This window comes from Balearica regulorum, chromosome 17 (genome assembly GCF_011004875.1).
Source record: "Balearica regulorum gibbericeps isolate bBalReg1 chromosome 17, bBalReg1.pri, whole genome shotgun sequence".
In the NCBI taxonomy this organism is placed as follows: Eukaryota; Metazoa; Chordata; class Aves; order Gruiformes; family Gruidae; genus Balearica; species Balearica regulorum.
In genome coordinates, this window is record NC_046200.1 from 3,822,899 (window position 1) to 3,841,582 (window position 18,684).

Here is an 18,684-nt window from a genome sequence, read left to right on the forward strand (position 1 = left end):
ATGCTCAATGTTCTGGGATTAGCAAGCAGCCAGCCTTTCGATGGCAGGCTGGATTTCGGCTGTCAAGCTGCCGAGCTGGACTTTCTGTGGGTTTGCCAAACCCCCGCGGTCACACAACTGGGACCGGTGGCAGCCTAAGGCTGTTTGCAAAACTCAGCTTGCACCCGGCTTCTCTCAGCAAGAGGAAAACAATGGTGACGCAGGACATTTCCAGACTCGCTGCTATTTCTGCCATAGCCAAGTGGCACATTTGTACAGGCCGTTATTCAATTTATACACAGAGCTGTAGTAACTGTGAAAGCCAGGCGCATAATTTTATACCTCAATTATTTTAAAATCAGGTTCTCAAAGCATCATAATTACGCTCCAGAGTCAATATCCTGCTGCGATGAGTCAGGTCCACCTCTGAGCTATTGCTTCAGGCTGTCTGAAGGCTAACACACAGCGTGCTGCATTTACTTCTGATTTTAACGGTTTCCCTCGCAACAATAAAAAACTTTTTAAGAAAGTGCCCTTTCTTTAAAGTGGGGGAGACTATTGGGATCTGCAGAAGCTGAACAGATCAGGAGACCCAGCAAAATCTCTCTGTTTAACCCATGAACTTGGTGTTTGGGGTTATCACTTTGGGAGCGTCAGGGCCAGCATCCCTGTTACTAAACGGGGTAGCAGAGGACTGATGACAACTGACAGCTTGTAATTAAGGAATAAGAGTTAGTGCGTGAAGGGTATTTAAACTGTGTTATTGGAGTCCTGGAGGCCAAACCCCAGCCAGGCTTGACAGGCTGGCCCCGAAGGATATGGAAACTGAATATTACAGCAAGAATCCTGGCTCCTCGACATGTCGGTTGGGTCCAGTGCAAGTGAACGACTCACACCAGTGGGTTCAGGCCACAAAAGGGCTGTTACCGCCCTGTTCCCAGCTGTGCTGTTACAGCTCTCCTAGCCACCACCTCAACAACACATTTTTGACCAGCTCATGTTTTCCATGTCCAGGCTGCTGAGCACAGGCTTTTTACAGCTGGAACGAGCTACACTACACAGCAACAGCCCACCCCGTGCCATGGCTGATATTTCCCATTTTCAATAGGAAAGAAAAAGCTCTGGATGCAGAGAGCAACTATAATGAGCTTTTTCTAGCCTCACGCAGGAGGTTCATTTTACACTACTATAAAGCTAAAAGACTCGCCCAAGGAAGGAAAAACCCATCACGGAGGGTCACTCAGTGGTCAGTGGCAGAGGCAGGTATCAGCCCTGGGACTGCAGTCTCAGGTTCTCATCAACCAACTGACTGTTCGGGCTGTGCTGCCTTTTGAAGTTGAGAAAAAAATCTCTCCTGTGAAAGATCACACTCGTGAGCTTAAGATCGATACCCTTGACTCAGCTATTGAACAATTTTCTTTGCAATATTTCCACATAACTGAGAAATGAAAGATAATTAACAGAAACAATGGTAAGAAACCCAAGCCAAACATGTAATGGCAAAAGGACAAGCAAAGGCAATTTCTGGAGACCTCACCCATCTCCCTAAAGACTTTCTTTAGGTTCTCTACATCTCCTTTATCCACCCAAACAGATGCCTCCTTGGAGAAAGCAACATCAAACAGACGTTAGCTTCAGTCCCAACTGGGACCAAAATTGGACTTTGGGAAGTAACACCAGGATTAGCAGCCTGGCCACCTTCCCTCTCCTGCAGAGTTCCCTGAAGGAGAATACAGTGCCCTCCCATGACTGGAAGTGCTGCATACATATTGTGCTTGGATTTATTTATGCCTTTAGAAGAAGCAGATTCCTAGGACCTAAGTCAGCATTTTTTAAAGGCAGCCTCAACACTCACACCTTGATTAATGCGGCACTCTCCTTCCTGGCCCAAAAGCATTCTTGCTGAGCTTTGTCCATCCAGAATATCACTGCTGCAAAGACCATTCCCTTTAGCTGTCGCTCTGATCACATTTATCCAGCGTCCGTGCCTCTCAGAAGTTCTCCATCAGCAGCAGCAAAACATCACTGTCGAACCCTCCTCAGCCCTTGTTCAGGAGCCTTGCCTACCTGACCCTTGGCAAGGGCTGCAGCTCACGCAGCCGGCGATCCATCACATGGACCAGCGTGGCCTTATAATTGTCCTCCCCACATCCCACTGCCGTCTCATTGGGAAGCACCACAGGACAGAGGAACTAGCTGTTTCGTGAAAGCATGACGCTTAGTGCAATATTGGCTGAAGCACAACTGTCTCCTCCGATCACGTGAATGACCTATTCCACATAAAGGTGAAGCAGAAAACACAATTTATGAGGGTTTTCCAAGCAGATGAATTTTGAGCGCTCATATTTTACCATTCCCTTCTCTCCCCTCTCCTCCCAACCCTGCCAAAGTGATCTCTCCTGTGCAGGCAGTGGGACTGTTTCAAGTGATGTTCACATCAAAAGGTTAAAAACCCCCAACATTTCTATTTATTAACGTTGTGGCTACCATTCTTTGCCATAGCACTCAACACTACACTCAAAACTCTCTCTCAAGCACACATGTGTGAGACAAACTGAAGAGACAGAATGAACTTCTTAAAATCAGCAGTTTTCAGTTTTCAGAGTGTGGGTCGTACCTGCTGACTGACAGCTAAGCAGATTTAAAAACTCATCAGGTCTTGGAAAAAAAAAATTAAAACTTAAAGCTTCTTAAAGGTGCACAGTTCACGTGCTCACTGCTTAAAGGCTACTGTGTCAGTAAGTAACGTTCTTTGTAATCATACATCTTAATCGTACATCTAATCTGTCACATCTTTTTCAAATAGTTTTTATGCAGATGCTTACACATCCAAGTTTCATGACCGAGTCAGATCACATCTGACAGTGAATCAGCAGCTAATGAACATTTGCCCACATTGCAAAACCACAACACAGTTCTCCCAGCGCTGGCTGACTGAGGTTGGCAGCCAAGCTGGGGGAGCTCCCTGTGCCTTCCTCCGCCGGGTCTGGCCACAGCCTACAATACAATCAGAGAAAAAGAGGAAAATGCAAGCATGTGTGGAAATCAATTTTCCTCAGGTGTAAACCTCAGGGCAAACTCAAAAGACACCTCAAACGTAGATAGCACTGCAACAGTTTGAGGATAAAGCACTGCTTGATAAGACAGAGCGAACAAGTTGCGTTTACACTACTTAATCTTTTTTCCATTATTAGAGACAATTTGACGTCACTTACAGAATTTAAGAGCTCATTGTAAAGCAGACATTTATTACAACAGAAGGATGGAATCGGTCCAAATGCAATATAGCTACACAGGAGCTATTAAATCTTGTTACAGTTCACTGGGCAGCCAAATACTAGCTTGAAGTAACAAGAGGGAAAAGGGGGGGAAAAAAAAGTTACACCACACCAAAGCGTGCACACACACACACACACCCCCCCCCCCAACTTTTCTCCTTAAATATTCCAGGATATTGTACTGTTTCTTCACTCTTTCCATCCTTTTTACTACTTTAACATCTGGGGAGAGGAAAACTTTACTCCCTTTCTTCTGCTTTATAAGTGACACTGCAGCGCAAAGCAAGCCAGCCCTCCCCATGCATGTGCTGACTGTAAGGGGACCAGGTGAAGTCCATCAGCTGAACTTTGGTTGGAAAATTAACATTTCAAGTCCTGCCGTGCCTGGAGGTTATGCACTAATGAACTACTAAAGAAGCCATTAAAAGAACTAATATGCACACTGAAGTCACAGATGAGTTCAGAGGGAAAGACAAAGCAGCTTCTAATCCCTTTGCTGATGCTGGGGATAAAGCTGAATATTAAAAAGAACACATCTGAAATTAAAGGTTAAAAGTTTCCAAGTAGTCTGCACGAATGGAGCAGCCACAAAACCCGTGGCCTTGCCCTAGAGCCAGACTACGTTCAGCTGAGCTAAAGGAACCGGGCAGACCCTGCTTTTACCGGGTTGCTCTTAGTCCAAGTGTCTCAGCATTACACGCTGAAAATAAGCAGACGTTACACACACACATAGAAATATATATAGATGTGTAATATATATTTTATATATAGACATACATACGTACACACAGAAACAAAAATAAAAGCAGCATTGACAATGCGGTAAGTGCAGTGTGTTGGCTGAAAACAGACTGAAAATTGCTGGCAGCTGAGTAAACTACCGTAAAGGGAAAAAATAAAAGATCTATGCGATGCTACAGGCATACAGCAATGGACAACATTTTCCTCTCATTTGTGGCACATCCATTAGCTGAAGGCCACCGCCACGCAGAAGTCTGCACACTCTGTGGGCAGCAGCGGCAGGGAGACAGGATGCTGGCCAAGTTTAAAGAAAACAAAACAAGTATATCTAATTTCCAAGGTAGCCTCCCTGGGAGGCTATTGCATTTACAGTTCACATCTCTGGGTGCTACAATCTCTCTTCCTAAGGAAATTCAGGAAGAGAGTGAGCAGAAGTGCACTGGGTGCAGCTCCCACCGGTCGGTCAAGGCTTCGCTTGGATTAAGTAGTAAAAAGCCACCAAGAAACCCAACCATGCTCTTCATGTCCTGTGCAATAACCCTTTCACCTAGCTCATAGCAAAAATGCTGGCAGCAGCGAGGCATGGGAGAAAAACCAACGGTGAACCAGATTCAAAGGATGACCTCACCTATCTAATTCAAGACAGGATCTACACCACCCCTCTTCTCTCTCTCCATTAGTTGCTGCACTGGAAATTACATTAAAACTACCCAATACTCTCCCATTTTTTTCCTTTTTTATTACAACAAGAAGACCAGGAAATCACGAGAGCTCCCACTCTCTACTCTTACCACTCACTAAGTGTGAAAGTAAGAAATTGAGGGTAAGAAATTTCGAGAGCGGCAAGGCTGAGGTGCAAGAGCTCTGCAAACCGCAGGTGACCAGCTCACCCAGAGGGTCCTCAGGCACCCAGATGAGCACAAACCCAGCCCAGACCTACCGTGCTCAGACTTGCTTTGAAGACAAATGACCTTACAGCTAAAAGCCACTCAGGAAATAGGACTACTTATCTTTTCTTTTTTTTAGAGAAAAATTTAGGAATGAAGAAAAACACTTCAAGCTGGAGAAACAAGGAATCTCGGAGTCTCCAGATTGTTTACAGATGTAAAAGGCTTTTGCTGTCCAGCCTCAGTTATCCGCACTACAGTTCAAGCCCCTCTCCTCTTGTGCTGATCTCAGGAGAGGCCGCAAACAGTTTATTAACTATTTTCTTCTGCAATTCCTCTTTTTCGTATTCAAAGATGCATGCAATGCCTCTCTCTTTTGTCTGTCGTCTTCACCGCTTCTCCCACAGATGCTCACCTCTGACTGGTATGGGCCACAGCAGCCTTGAAGAACAAGGATAACTTCATGTCTTTCCTACGTTGCTCCTACACCCCGGCACGACGTTTGTGAACAGCGTAAGGCAGCTGATGACCACTCAGTCTGAAACCCATTGCAGCCTTATCTTATCTCCCACAGAACGGTAACCACCCCAGTCACTCCCCATTTTATAGCTTATTCACGGGCCTTTGCACTCATCTTTTCCAAATTATAGCCCATTTCAGACTATTTCTCAAGGTTACTTTGAATTTTTATCTCCAAATACCCACAGATCCACTAAACCTGTTTTTGAGACACAAAAATGCTATTTTGGGATTTGAGTCAACACTGGACAGACTCTGGATTGCTTCCTCCATAACTCCCTATCAAACTGAAAGAGGACATCAACAGCTCCTCTACTTTTCCAGTAGTTACAGTCTAGATGGAAATAACATTTTATTACCTCACTTATGCAAATATCATGTGGCAAAGGGAATGAACATTCATAGCTGGTTTAAAAAGACTATTTTGTGGAGGGAAACACTGTATGATTGCAAGTCAGTGTTATAGCACCATAATACTTCACACTGGTTTCATTCGGCTGAGATTTGCCTTGCCTAAAGGCAAAATAGGAATAGAGAAAATAAGTCCTACTCCATCAGAAGAAACTTATAATGACACCTAAAAGTCTTGCATGGGAAGCAAGACAAATGCAGCAGTGAAGGCTGATGAATAGTGTTGCAATTGAGATTGAAAGTAAGAGGCCATTTTGCACAAGAGCGGTAAATGTTTAATATCTCTGTTGCTTCTTTCATCCATAACACCAACAGATTAACAAGGTTTCTGTGGCTGCATAATTTCTTTGTAGTTTTGATCTTGGAAATAATTACACTAAATATTTCATAAGTGCCTTTCAAAGTTGGTGGGTTGGGTTTGTTTTTTTTTTTAATAAAGAATCACTAGTCGCTCTCAGATTGCAGCAGGATAATAAAGGTGCACGGACAATCAATAACCATTTTCAGTTCATTATTCAGCACATTTTGGGCTGGTGTTATTTCTTCCCCTTTACTATTCCGCATCCCACATACAGAATGATGTGGCATTTTTAAACCATCAGATCTTACTGCTATTGCAAATCATCGTTGATGCTAACCACAACATGGAACCCCCAGCCTCTAATGACGCCTACATAATTTATAGGTTTCCAGGGTGTTTTCAGCTGAGCAGATTGCAAGCTGAGGCAGAGGAGGCCAAATTGAACTACATGCCAGACTGCTGCAGTTTCTTCTTTGGTCTGGGTAACAAATCGCTGGGTAATTTCTGTTGCTTATCCCTCAAATTTTTTTAGAAGCCTAAAGAAGGGTAAAATTTCTGGTTTAAGTCACTTCAACAGTCTCCAGCTCAAGGGCCATGGAACAGGTAACTCCATGCTCCTGCCTGGGAAGCTGATGGGACCAGAGCCTTTGCTTTGCCCCAGATCCAGCTGCTGCACTGGGGTCACTGCTGCACCTCCATAAAACTCGGGACCTTTGCAGGTTTTTGCAGGATCTGGGGTAACATCTACCAGGAAGAAGAAATGCTATTGCATTCCTAGTGGTAGGGACTGAACGGGGTCAGAGCGGTTCTGACCAAGGACAGAAACATTCCCATGTGCTGCTCGAAGAGGAGACATCAGTCAGTCACATGAGGATTAAATCAGGAGCCTTCTGGAAGTAGGAGAAAGTCCTCCCTGGAGGAGACTAACATCGGCCTCTGCCTTCCCAGCAGAGAACACACGTTTGCAAAATGACTGAGGCCGAAGTGGGTTTAAAGCTCTAAAAGAGGGCAGCTTTTCCTAAGAACTATACAACGTTGGTTCATCAAACTATTAAGACCCAAGACTGGCCCAAGTAGCCTAACCCCGATGCTGGAAGAGTTATTTTTCCATTATGCATCCAGGAGGGATGTATATCCCAACACATTTCCCACAGAGTTCATACAATGACAAAGACAGTTCCTGGTGCTAATTCTCCCTCTGACAGCGTGGTGATTCATTGTTGGAGCGCTGCTGGCTGCCAATGTTTTCCTACGCTACTGCCCAGCCATCCCCAAGGGTGACAAGCCCAGGACCAACGCCATCATCCTGGAAGCTGCTGTGACCTCTGTGTTTGGCGAGATGAGAAGCCCTATAGCAAGATGAAGGCCTGAAGCTCCATTTTTACTTCTCCACACCAGGGTTAAAGAGCCCCTTTGCAGCTGGGCTTCCAAACCAGGACGCAATGGATGGTTCAGGCAATGAGATACCCCAGGGATACTGCCAAGTGTTAATCCACATCCCCAAATCCCATCTCCTCTGGGAAAATCCAACACCCTCCCACATACTCCCCCAAAACCAGCCACAACAGACATCCTATGATCACTTAAAACATAGATGGAGCTGGAAACTGAATCCAGAACTTGGGGAAGAAAGGCACCTGGATGAATCCATCAGACCACCCTCACTTTCCAAGAGCATAAGCAGAGGAAAAGCAGCTACCACGCAGAGACAATTCTCTTTAATAAAATCAAAACCTTATGATTACAGAGTGGAGTTAAATTGGAATCTGCCCGAGACATCAGCATCCCCACTGTAACCCTCAAACTCCCATAACATCTTGATTTATTAGTTAAGCTAGAAACTTGGAGGGGAAAAAAAACCAACAAACCCCACACATTTATTGGTGCCCTCTTTTTTTTTTTTCTTAAATAATCAAGTTTTCGCAGCAAAGAAATCGAAGTGGACAGTCTGTTACATAGACACAATGTGGGAGGCAAATCGAACATGCATTTTGCAGTTAGATACAGGCTGGAGAAACAAAAGACACAAGATGTAGGATGCCCTGCCATATGGTATTGTAAGGGAAAATAAAAGTCAAGTTACATCTATACCTTCAACGCAAGCAAAACCTAGAAATGAAATTTAAAAAGCATCCATGACAGATACCTGCAAAGCAACAAACAAACAAAAAAACCCCACCACACACATTTGGTTTCACCTTCTTGCTATTTTTAAATTTTCTATTCACCTCTTCAATTCCTCCTCTGACTGTACCAACCACCTTCTCAACATCCCTGATAATTCTCCACTGCCACAGCCATCCATCTTCTTATTTCCCACAACACAAAGAAACCTTCACAAACCTCAAGGCAGAGGACACCTGCAGCAAAGCCAATCATAATGGAACACCTGAACGCCGAGACAGAATCGGACTAGAGGAGGCTGATTACACCACAGAGTGACGCCGTCATTCCCAGGAGGGCAGCCAGCTGCACTTTTGTATATTTAACTTCTGTACAAGCTTTTCTGAACACAAAGTACGGCATGTTTCTACAGAATACTTACAAACCCTTCTCTAGATCAAACTCGGGGCCAGGTGTATAGTCTTCCATTTGTTTGGTTTTCTTGACATGCAATTCAATTACCATTTCCATCATTTTGCAGACTTGTTGTGTAGCAAAATGTGATATAATAGGGGAAGAAAATGGCACTGCAAAAGGAACATGAGCACGTCCAACCAGCCTGGACACCCTCACACGGAAACCTGCAAATCCCATCAGTGCAGGCTCCGAAAAAAATAATAATAAATGATGAATTTGCCGCAAGCCAAGGACAGGAGCAGTGCTGAAGGGAACAAATGCAGGTACTAGCAAGAAAAGAGGAAACAGCACTATTTAACTGAGTCACCCGACTTGAGCAAGCACACGCGGAGCAGTGGCTGCTCCAGACCTACAAGAGCAGTAACGCCTGTCTGGTGCCCAGCTGTACTTCTTGCAGCGTTTGACAGATGGATTAAAGCTCTGCCCTGGCCTCAGCAGCTAGTGCAACTATCATTATCCCTCATTTGTGGGTAAATTGGGGTACAGAGAGAAAAGTGATCTGGTCCAACATCCAAGAGAGAATTAGCAGTTTCTGGGTCCAGCATTTGCTATCAAATCATATATTCTTTTTTAACAGAGGAGGGAGTGGGGGAGCTCAACTAAATTAAGTTTCCCTGACAACAAGCCCAATTCTGCAAAAATAAAATGTACAACAAAGTTTTTTCTTCTTACCAACTGTCTTTGGAGCTATCAGCAATTTCTGCAGAAAATAAAGTAATTCCTAGAAATTATCACAGTTAATAAATTCCTCCAAGAACCCAAAGGTTCTCTATGCACATCCCACCCCATTTCCCTTTTTCCTGCAGGAAAGCACCTGGAAGCTTCAAGAACTTCGCTGTTTTGTTTAAGCGTGGGTAGATCCAGATTCACTTGATGCAGTAACTTGAATGAAGACTGGCAGAGCCGCCCAGGCAGTGTGGCTTCATGACACTTGGGATAAGCACGGCCACAACCCAACGCTCAGCTTTCCCTCTTCTGCGAGGGTTACAGATCTGACTGCTTCTACAAATGACAAAGAAAGAAGCTAGTCGAGATCAAAAGATGCTCAAACCCTCACTTAAAGCAGTATCCACAAAACCCTCTGCAAATAATCCATTCTCAGATGTAATAAAGTTGTGCTCTGAACCCAACAGTGGCATTAATATCTTGGGAATCACAAAACACACTAACTTTGCAGCTGGCAAATCCACAAGACAAAATTCTGAAGTAATTCTTTCAGCCTTTTATTATGACCTGTTTTGCTGTTCAACCTCTCCCATAGCCTCTCCCCACTGCCACTGGTTTCAAACAGCCAAGATCTGACATTGCCCAGACTCCTCTCCAGGAAACAATTCTCTTTCCCACAGAGAATTTCTGGATGTAACAAAGCATTCAACGGCCATAGACCACATATTGTGGTTTCAGCCCAAAAAGACTAGCAGAGAGCTTTCCCAAGGGTGAATTTCTCATGTTCCTCGAGGACTTGCGTAGAATTCCATGTGGTTTTATTCCTCAAAGTAAATTGGATTTCAACTGTCTTCTCCAACTACAAATTAAACTTCACAAGTCAGAGTGTGCTATGACAAGGGGTCATTCTGTGCACATGGGGCAAAAGAAAGCAACTTAATGAGGATCAAAACAAAATAAACAAAATCTGTTTCCTGACCTCCAAGGCCCATTCAAATAAACTTTTCTCCTCTGTTCCCCACCAAATATCCAAATTGTATCTGGAGTGTCCTTTTTTGAAGAGTCCTTTATAAGAAAGTGTTACAAAAGCAAGTCCACAAAGGGTTATGGCACAAAATTTTCATTTTCATTAGATGTACCATAGGATGGAAACCTTTTTCTAGCCTGACAACAGCTGAGGAAGCAAAGCACAGAACAGAAAATGTCAAACCCTGTCAGTTCAGATTTCAGGGACAGCTCTGAAGGCCTTGATCGAGTGCTGCAATTTCCTGTCCTGGCTTTACAGTTCTCACTATGGTCTGGCCAGTTGTTTCACACCTTGAGAATTTCTCCATCCTCACTGTTGCAGCTTTGTCTGTCAGCTATCAGATAGCAGGAGTGCCGTACAGCTTTTGCAAGAGCCATACGTGCCCTTCATTAAAGGGCATTACAGCTGTATTTATATCTGACATAAATCTGCTTTGTAAACAGTGACCCGATTCAGGATCTGGACTTTCTTAGACGGCAACATCAAGAGCACACGTGGATGCTGGCCCCTGAAGGACAGCACAAGACCTGCCTGACCATGGGAGAAGATGCTGCTCACCCTCCTCGCCTGCTCCAAGCGTGGTGACATCTAAAAGCCTCTGGAACTGGCAGGTGAAAAGTGAAAAATCACCAAAAGCTTGGGGTTTTGGCATATCCAGGAAGTGCCTTGCAGGCAGAGGACCAGAGGGCTTGAACGTTTCAGCTTTGGTCACAGCATGGCATGAAGAAAAGAATAATTATTCTGAGCAGTAAAAGTTATCTGCATTCTACATGTAATGCAAGTGTCTGAGGGACAGTTAAGTTTGGATAGTTTACTTCAAAATTCCCTGCAAATGCTGGCTTACAGTCAAACCAGGAATCAGTAGCTGAACTGAAAATAATATCCAAATTCTCACTCCAGGCACAAAACCCTGCTTTCTCATCTCATTTCTATTTTGCTATTTGCTGCCAATTCAAAATGCTATGACAAAAAAGTCAGCCCATTAGCCTTGTCCTTAGAAGTCTTAAGCTCTTATGTATGAAGTTGGTATTATCAACAGAGCCCACAAATTGCAGCTAAAGTACATAAAGGAAGCAGTCATGACAGCCCCGATTCAAGCTGTATCAGGTCACTACAGTCAAAGAAGTGTTTTTCAAAATGTTAATTAATTTTTAAAAGAATGGATTAAAAGGGCTTCTCAATTAATAGAATACTTTAAGGGGACAAGCTAGAGAGGATTGTCCATTTTATTAATTTAGCAGTTTAACAGCTATTCAACATCTAATAACTTCTCATTAAAAGTCAACCGTCCCCCTTTTCCAGCAGATTAGCTGCCCATTTGTCAGATACAATATAGCTTCATTAGCCTAAAAGTTCAATTTCTCCTTTTCCACAGATTTGCTTCTATTTTGCTTATATCAGTAAGCTAAAATCCTGAACGACAGCAAAGTCCAGAAATCAGTAACAAAACCAGCACATTAGCCTTTCACAAGTTCCGGATGGTATTTCAACGTAGCATTCCCAGCAATGCCAGAGTTGATCCCTGCAAGAGCCAGGTAGGAAAACCTCAGGTCTACCTACACAGCACTGCCCAAACGCACAAGGGAAAGGCTCATCCATGAGCTGTACCTCGTCTGGAAGAGCACACAAATGATGCATTTTCCCAACACCTTCTCCACCTGTGTACTACCCAAAAGCACTTCGCAGCTCACTTGGAATTGGAGGGTGTTGTTGAAAAAAAGGATATACAGCAATTTGCACTTTTACCAGGAGGTTCAGTTCTTACTACAACCTTGAAATTTCAGATTAAGCATGGTCTTCACATATGTAACGCACAAGTAGACGCATTGTTCTGGGTGGACCTTTTAAGCAGCCTGGATACGGTCAACCCGTGCTGAGGGTCCGCAGACCTCAGAGTGGGGCCGACTGACTGTGACATAACTGCTGCTGGTTAGCAGGGACAAGTCCTGGGGTAGGACACCAGCACCACGCAGTCCTCAACACCTCTAAAGAAACGTATACCTAGATGTCCTACGAACACAGATGGAAGGCACATTAGCAGAGAAAAGCGCCTGTCAGAGCAACCCTAAAAGAAGTAAATAAGTAACAGCAGAAAAGCCCTATGACTCCAGTAGGAAAGACCGAGCACTGCACCGAGCCGAGAGGCAGGCGCCACATGAGAGCGGTACGGCAGCAGTGCTCGGTGTCTGGCCTCATTACTGTGACCTCAGACCTCAGCGCAGAAGGACTCTATCCGCATGGATTTCACTGCGGGATCAGAGCTCTAGGAAGTCCATATAAAAAGATAACAGAAACTGAAAGAGGTTACAGCTAAGGCTAATACCACCCAAACGCTAAAGCAAACAAAAACATTCCAGGCTATCAGCTTTATCTGCAAAGACTATTCAAGCTACTCTTAAGACCGTAACAGCCATATGCACAGGCTTTAATAAAAACGGACACCTTTCCCCCAGCTCCTGCTGTTGCAATTTTAAGGAACGAATCCAGACATCAGCAGAAGGGGAAGTTCAGAATATATAAGGCATTGGTTTCCAAGAGAATATTTATCACGTCACGTGAGACCAACATTTTTAGCCAACTTGGCAGAAAATAGACAAGCTGCAAAGCTACCCTAAAAATACCAGGCATGATAATTACAAGAAAGAAAAGCAAAGTATAAGCAATGGCAGCACTAACAATCCATACTTTTAGTGACACCCTGCTAACAACTTTTTAATTTATTTTTCTTATTACATACACCACTTCTAGAAGATTGTCCCAGTTGCTCAGGTGTGCAATTTATGTGTTTTGTTTTATGTCATGCAATTAAGGTACAAGCCAAGCTCATTCCAGACTGATGCTTTACAGCTTCATCTGTGTGATTTACTAATATATTTATCCCTCTCCACCTCTCTTCAGCACAGTACTATGAAGTTTCCAAATTCTAGAAGTCAGTTGCCCCCAACAGACAAATTCATAATACTCCCAGCTGCAAGCAGGGCATCAAGTCAGAGGATGAAGAAGTCCTGGAGAGAGACTGGGGGGGCAGGGGGGAGAGGAGACAAATTGCCATTGTGCATCAGCTCCATGGTCCATCTTATCTGGTGTGGTGTCCAAGAGCTGTGCAATGTGTGCTTTAAAGGGTGCTCATAAGTCTCACAAGCCATTAGTTGTATCCCACCTGCCCATGCAGGAAGCCTCTCCAAACCCCAACAGGCTAGAAGGCAGGGTTATGTTTCAGCATAACATCCGATATAAAGCTCTGTTTCCTACCAGGAGTAAGAATACTATCCAAGGAACAGCAAGGCAGCTAGAAGGAAAGTGAATCAGAGCATCGTTATTTGGGAATTGAAGACTTCTGGATCTAAGGACAGACCATCAGCTCACCCAGACTGACAGCTCCACTGAGGCAGCAGCTCACGTCAGAGAAGCTGGCCAATGTCTCTGATCTCTATTGGCAATCCCTTGCAAAAACAAAGCAAGGAGGGGAAGAAAAAGGCAATTTGAAATTGTGCTTCTTGGGAAGATGTGAGGTTAACAAAAGAAGAGACCCTTAACCACTCTCATAGTTCCTTTCCCCCCTGAAGATGAGTGTGTGTGTATATATATATACACACATATACACACCCCCCCACAGCCTGTCTGCGCTGCTGATGTCTTTCACTCATTCACCATTACCTTTTAGTGCAATTATACAGACAAAAGACCAGTGGAGAGAAATCATATCCAAAAAAACCCCAAAACTCCAGCATAAACCCAGGACGTTATCCTCTCTGTTCTCCCACTAAACTACGAGCTTTTGCCAAGAACCAGCTACCACTCCTTCCTCAGGACAGTGCTATTCAGCTTCAGCATTTTTAATAAACTTGATAAAGATCAAAACCATCCGAAATCTAGTAAAAAGCTTAACAAGTTAGCCCTAGGCTAGAGGTGGAGAGGCAAGAAGCTGGCTGACCGGCCGACAGGAGCCACACGTGGGTGAGATGCCTCCTTGGCCACATGCTGGTGACAGTGGCTCTTCCCAAGGCGTGAGCTGGAACACAAACCCGCTCCTGCTCCCTCCATGAGTAACTGCGGGGCTTGCAGGAGTCAATAGTTGCAAAAGAAAACTGATTTTTGTCATTAAAATCAGCAAGGGTGACTCACAATAGGCTCAGGGAGCCTCGCTGATGAGTTTCATTGTTATGCAGTCACTTTTCACCCTTAATTTTCAAAAATACCCTGAGTGACAACAATGACAATAGAGCATAATAGCCATAATTAGCTAATGGGAGAGAAAACTTCCAAGTTCCAAACTAATCAGAATTGCTACTTCTAAAAACACATCAGAAATGAGTGATGCAGTCGATCCCTGTTGATCACTGAAATCAGAAGAGAAAAATTGGCCATTCTCTTCTGCAAATTCAGCAACGAGATCCCAATAGCCCCGTCAGGAGAAAGAACAGGAGCAAGCACTCTTCAGAGGGCTGGTTGGAGGATGATTTACTGCTAAATACAGTAGAAGCATCTCCCACTTACAAAATACATAGGTCTAGCTGTATCAGAACCAAGCAAATCATTGCCTTCTCAAGCACAGGTTAATGCATTTTTTTCCAGCGAGGCTAAAGAGGAAAAAAGGACAATGGCAAGCTTTAAAAATTACTTGCCAACTAACTGATGGCGCAATACGTACATTTTGGAAAGATTTCCATCTTACATTTTACACAACTGAAACCACTCTCTCAAAGCGACTGAAAGCACCAGCAACACTGAGAAGCCGATGTGAAACTTGCTCTATTGTCTTGGTCAATGCAAAGAGCAATGCAGAAAAGCAGACTTGTTAAGCTAGAGGTCAAATTTCGGACAACCATTACTGCTTCTTAAAGCACCAAAGTTGGCTAGAATCTTTATTTAGGATTAAAGTCCAGTAGCTTTCCTCTGAATAGGGGAAAACATGGAAACTATTCTCCTTGTAGAGTTTATTTTGAGCTGAAAATATTTTCCAGTTCTGTGCTGTCAGACAGGATTGTAACTACATTGTGTTACAGAATAATGACCGAATTTTCAAAGCCTGTAGCAGGGGAAAGTAAAGAAAGCCACATTTTCCTCTTTTCAGTACTTGTTCCTACAAAAGTTTTTATACTTTCAAAATAAGATCACGTGTTCCTTTAGCACAAAAGGACCCAAATAAACAGAGCATGGCTATCTATCCCATCTATCATCCCAGGCAAGATGAGATAATCAGATTAGCCAGTTATAAATTGACCATATCTGAAGGAGAAGGAAGTAATTTTCTCATATTCTCTCCCTGGCAATCATCTCCAAGATTTTCAAAACAACAGTGTCAGCCTCCCAAACACTTCCCAGTACTGAACTTCTCTGGGATTTAGCGATAAATTCCTTCAGCCTCTCTGGAAGTCCCGAGTTAGCTTGTTACATTTATTGGAGAAAATGGTTTGCTAAGATGACATGGTAAAAACATGTATTAAAACCTCTAGTTTTATCCACGCCTCTGGTGATGTTCTCAAGGAGCATTCCTGTGGATAGCTACAGAAACCCTGCTAGGAGAGGCTCTTCCACTCTCTTCACCCAAGCCCACATGCATTGGGTGCAGCACAGGGGGAGATTACCAGGAAAAAGTGGATGATTTTCTGTGTTCCTCTAGCATCTTCCACCCTGAGTGGCCCAGCACCTCTTACTTCAGAAATGCTGCCAGACCAAGGGCAATGGGAGCACGCAGGAAGAAAACTAACGAGCATGAAGAGGTTTTAAAGAAGAACAGAGTGAACTGCACAGTGCAGTATATGCACCAAAGCTGTCTCTGAAATCCCACCTTGGCCCCTTACTTATGGTTTGAGGTGCCCTAGGACCAATGCTTAAGTTATCACTTAAAGTCCTACTCAAAGTGAGAGGGGATTAGTTAACTAAATCCACTTATACCTTTAGAGTTCAGTTCTTATACCCGAAGACACTTACAGTATCTGCTGTCTGTACTGAACAGTTCTCTGGATGAAGCTCCCTAAGCCGGCGTGGCACATGAGCAGGCACAAAGTTATGGTAACAGCAAGCACACCCACCCCCCTTAAAGTTCTTCAGCTGTGAAGGTGATTGACAGTACTTCCAGATGAAAAAGCCTTGTTCAACACGGAACCACCAGCTAGACAATACCGCATGCTTTTTTTTGTGATTGGCAAGTTACTAGTTTGCTGGAACACTAGGTGCCTCATTTTTCCCCATAAGAGACCACTAATCCTGTATGCAGAGCTAAAATCTCTCTGTTGCCCAGCCTGGTGTTCTCAGTGTTGAGAAATACTGGAAAACAGAGTGCTCTGATTCACACTAAGGACAGTTGAAAGAAATGTCAGCAGTTTTTATTTTAAAATACATGTAGCTTTGTGCACAGAGCTTGGAACACTCTAAGTCCCTTAGATGTTTTAGCATGTACCAATTCCTCTGAAAAAGGCGGCAGAGACAAACCTTTCACTCGATAGCAGGGTCAGCCACAGAAGCCCCTCTCCTGCTCCACTCCCCAAACCAGCAGTGCCATCCCTGGGACTGCTCCTAGCGAGCATCCCACATCGTAAGGTCCATCCTCAACCTGCCTGGCAAAATCAGCTTCTGCAAGCTTGTTGGCTTAATCTTCTCAGCTCCAGGGGATGGAGAAGTGCTGTTTCTGCAACTGTTACCCCAAGTTAATGGCAAACACCCTCTGCCCCCCTCCTGCAGCACAATTCAGGCACAAAATGAGCACCAGCTAAGCAATACAGAAAGTGACTGTGCTGCAGTCATGAGGGTTACTACACACCACCCAAACCCATGACATTTCCATAGAAACCACAGTGGGAAAGAGAAAAGCCTCAAAAAGCTGACAAGATAAAACACACACATGGTAAAAAAGGTAATTCTGGTGGGAAAAACATACATGTGCAAGATCCTCCCCAGTTCTCCAGCAGCTCAGGCATTCAAAGGTAACTGTGTTAACACCAAAACTCATGACAAAACTTTTTTTCAGTCCCTCAGGCTGCCTGATGGGAATATCCACACTTTCCCTGTAGTGATATTTCAGAGGACAAACTTGTTGGGCATTATAAGCAACTTTCTTCCCTGTTACTTATGGGGTTGTTGTTCTTGTTAGCGTCACAAAACACAAAAGAACTTTCTTAACTTTCTCTTAGATTGGGTAAAGCCTTCCAGAACATACATTTTCCTCATTAGCAGCATCAATTAAGCAAATAAATACTGGAACGTGCGAGAGAAGCGATTGATTCTTTTGGTCAAACAAACCTCCCTGTAGAGGAAACACACCCAACAAAACACCACATTACTACCAACAGCACACATTTTCAGCTGTAAGCTAATAAGCCACTCCCAGCAAGAAAAGAGCTGAAATATGTTCCATTACACACTCGCCTAGTCTAGGTTAAGTGTTTTTGTGTGACATAAAAAAAACCCAGAACAAACAACAATCAAGAATGCTAAGCGATGGCTTTTAAATAATTCGGGATGCTCTGCTCTCGTTCTGGAAAACTAGTCATATTCCAGCGCTTGGCAGAAGCAAGCCGACTCTGCCAGGAGAGATGCAAACCTGCACGGAAGGAGGTTGTTTGTTATGAACTGAATCATTCGGTGAGATGCCTGATGCAACTCCAAACCGTTTCCAGATAGAGGAATAACAGCCACAGCTTGCCCGGTGGTAAGCTCAATTGACTACACAGTACAGTACCTTTCTACAACAGCCAGAAATAAAAGCCAAGCCAAATTCCAGGAGGTTTGGAAGCAAATCTGGACACAAACGCTTTTCAAAAGGTCAGAGATGTTTGGTTCAGGCTCATTAGCTCAAAGAACAACAAATTTTAGTGTGACCGTCACCAGGACTGTACAGAAATTCCCACGACAAACACCATCTTCACGCAAAAAAAAAAAGCAAACTTGCTTACCGTGGCGCAACACGAAGCTGCCTGCAGTACTTAAAGAGAAGCTGTTCAGCTCAAACAGCCCGCTTCAAATTAACATCACTTGCTGCAGGCACACATGCACTCACATCATGCGCAAGTTACACCGAGCAGCTCGCGCCACTGAATCTTTGCTGTTCCCTCTGCTCGGCTTATACAAGTCTATGAATCGCACCAGTCGTCAAACAGGGAGCTACAGGAGCAAGAATGCGATGTGTGCATCTTGCTCTCCTATTATGGTTGCGATGCTATGAGCTGATTGCCCCTGTTTTTCCCTTTGGTAAGCCAAAGCTTTACCACTAGCATCTTCCATAGATAGCACATGACTTTTCTGCTTAGGGGGAAAAAACAAAACAAAACAAAACCAAAAAACCACCACCAAAAA

At 43.9% G+C, this 18,684-nt stretch overlaps 1 protein-coding gene across 13 annotated transcripts in view; it reads right to left on the bottom strand.

The window, feature by feature from the left end:
• The window catches only part of PITPNM2 (phosphatidylinositol transfer protein membrane associated 2), a 139,970-nt gene that overhangs the window by 73,569 nt on the left and 47,717 nt on the right, over positions 1 to 18,684 (bottom strand). The window contains exon 1 of one of the 13 annotated variants that reach the window (XM_075770215.1): positions 1,835 to 1,879. The exons of the other annotated variants lie outside the window; for them this stretch is intronic. The gene's annotated coding sequence lies outside the window, so the exon portion shown is untranslated. Of the gene's footprint in view, positions 1 to 1,834; positions 1,880 to 18,684 lie in introns of those variants that run through there. 13 annotated transcript variants of the gene reach the window in all.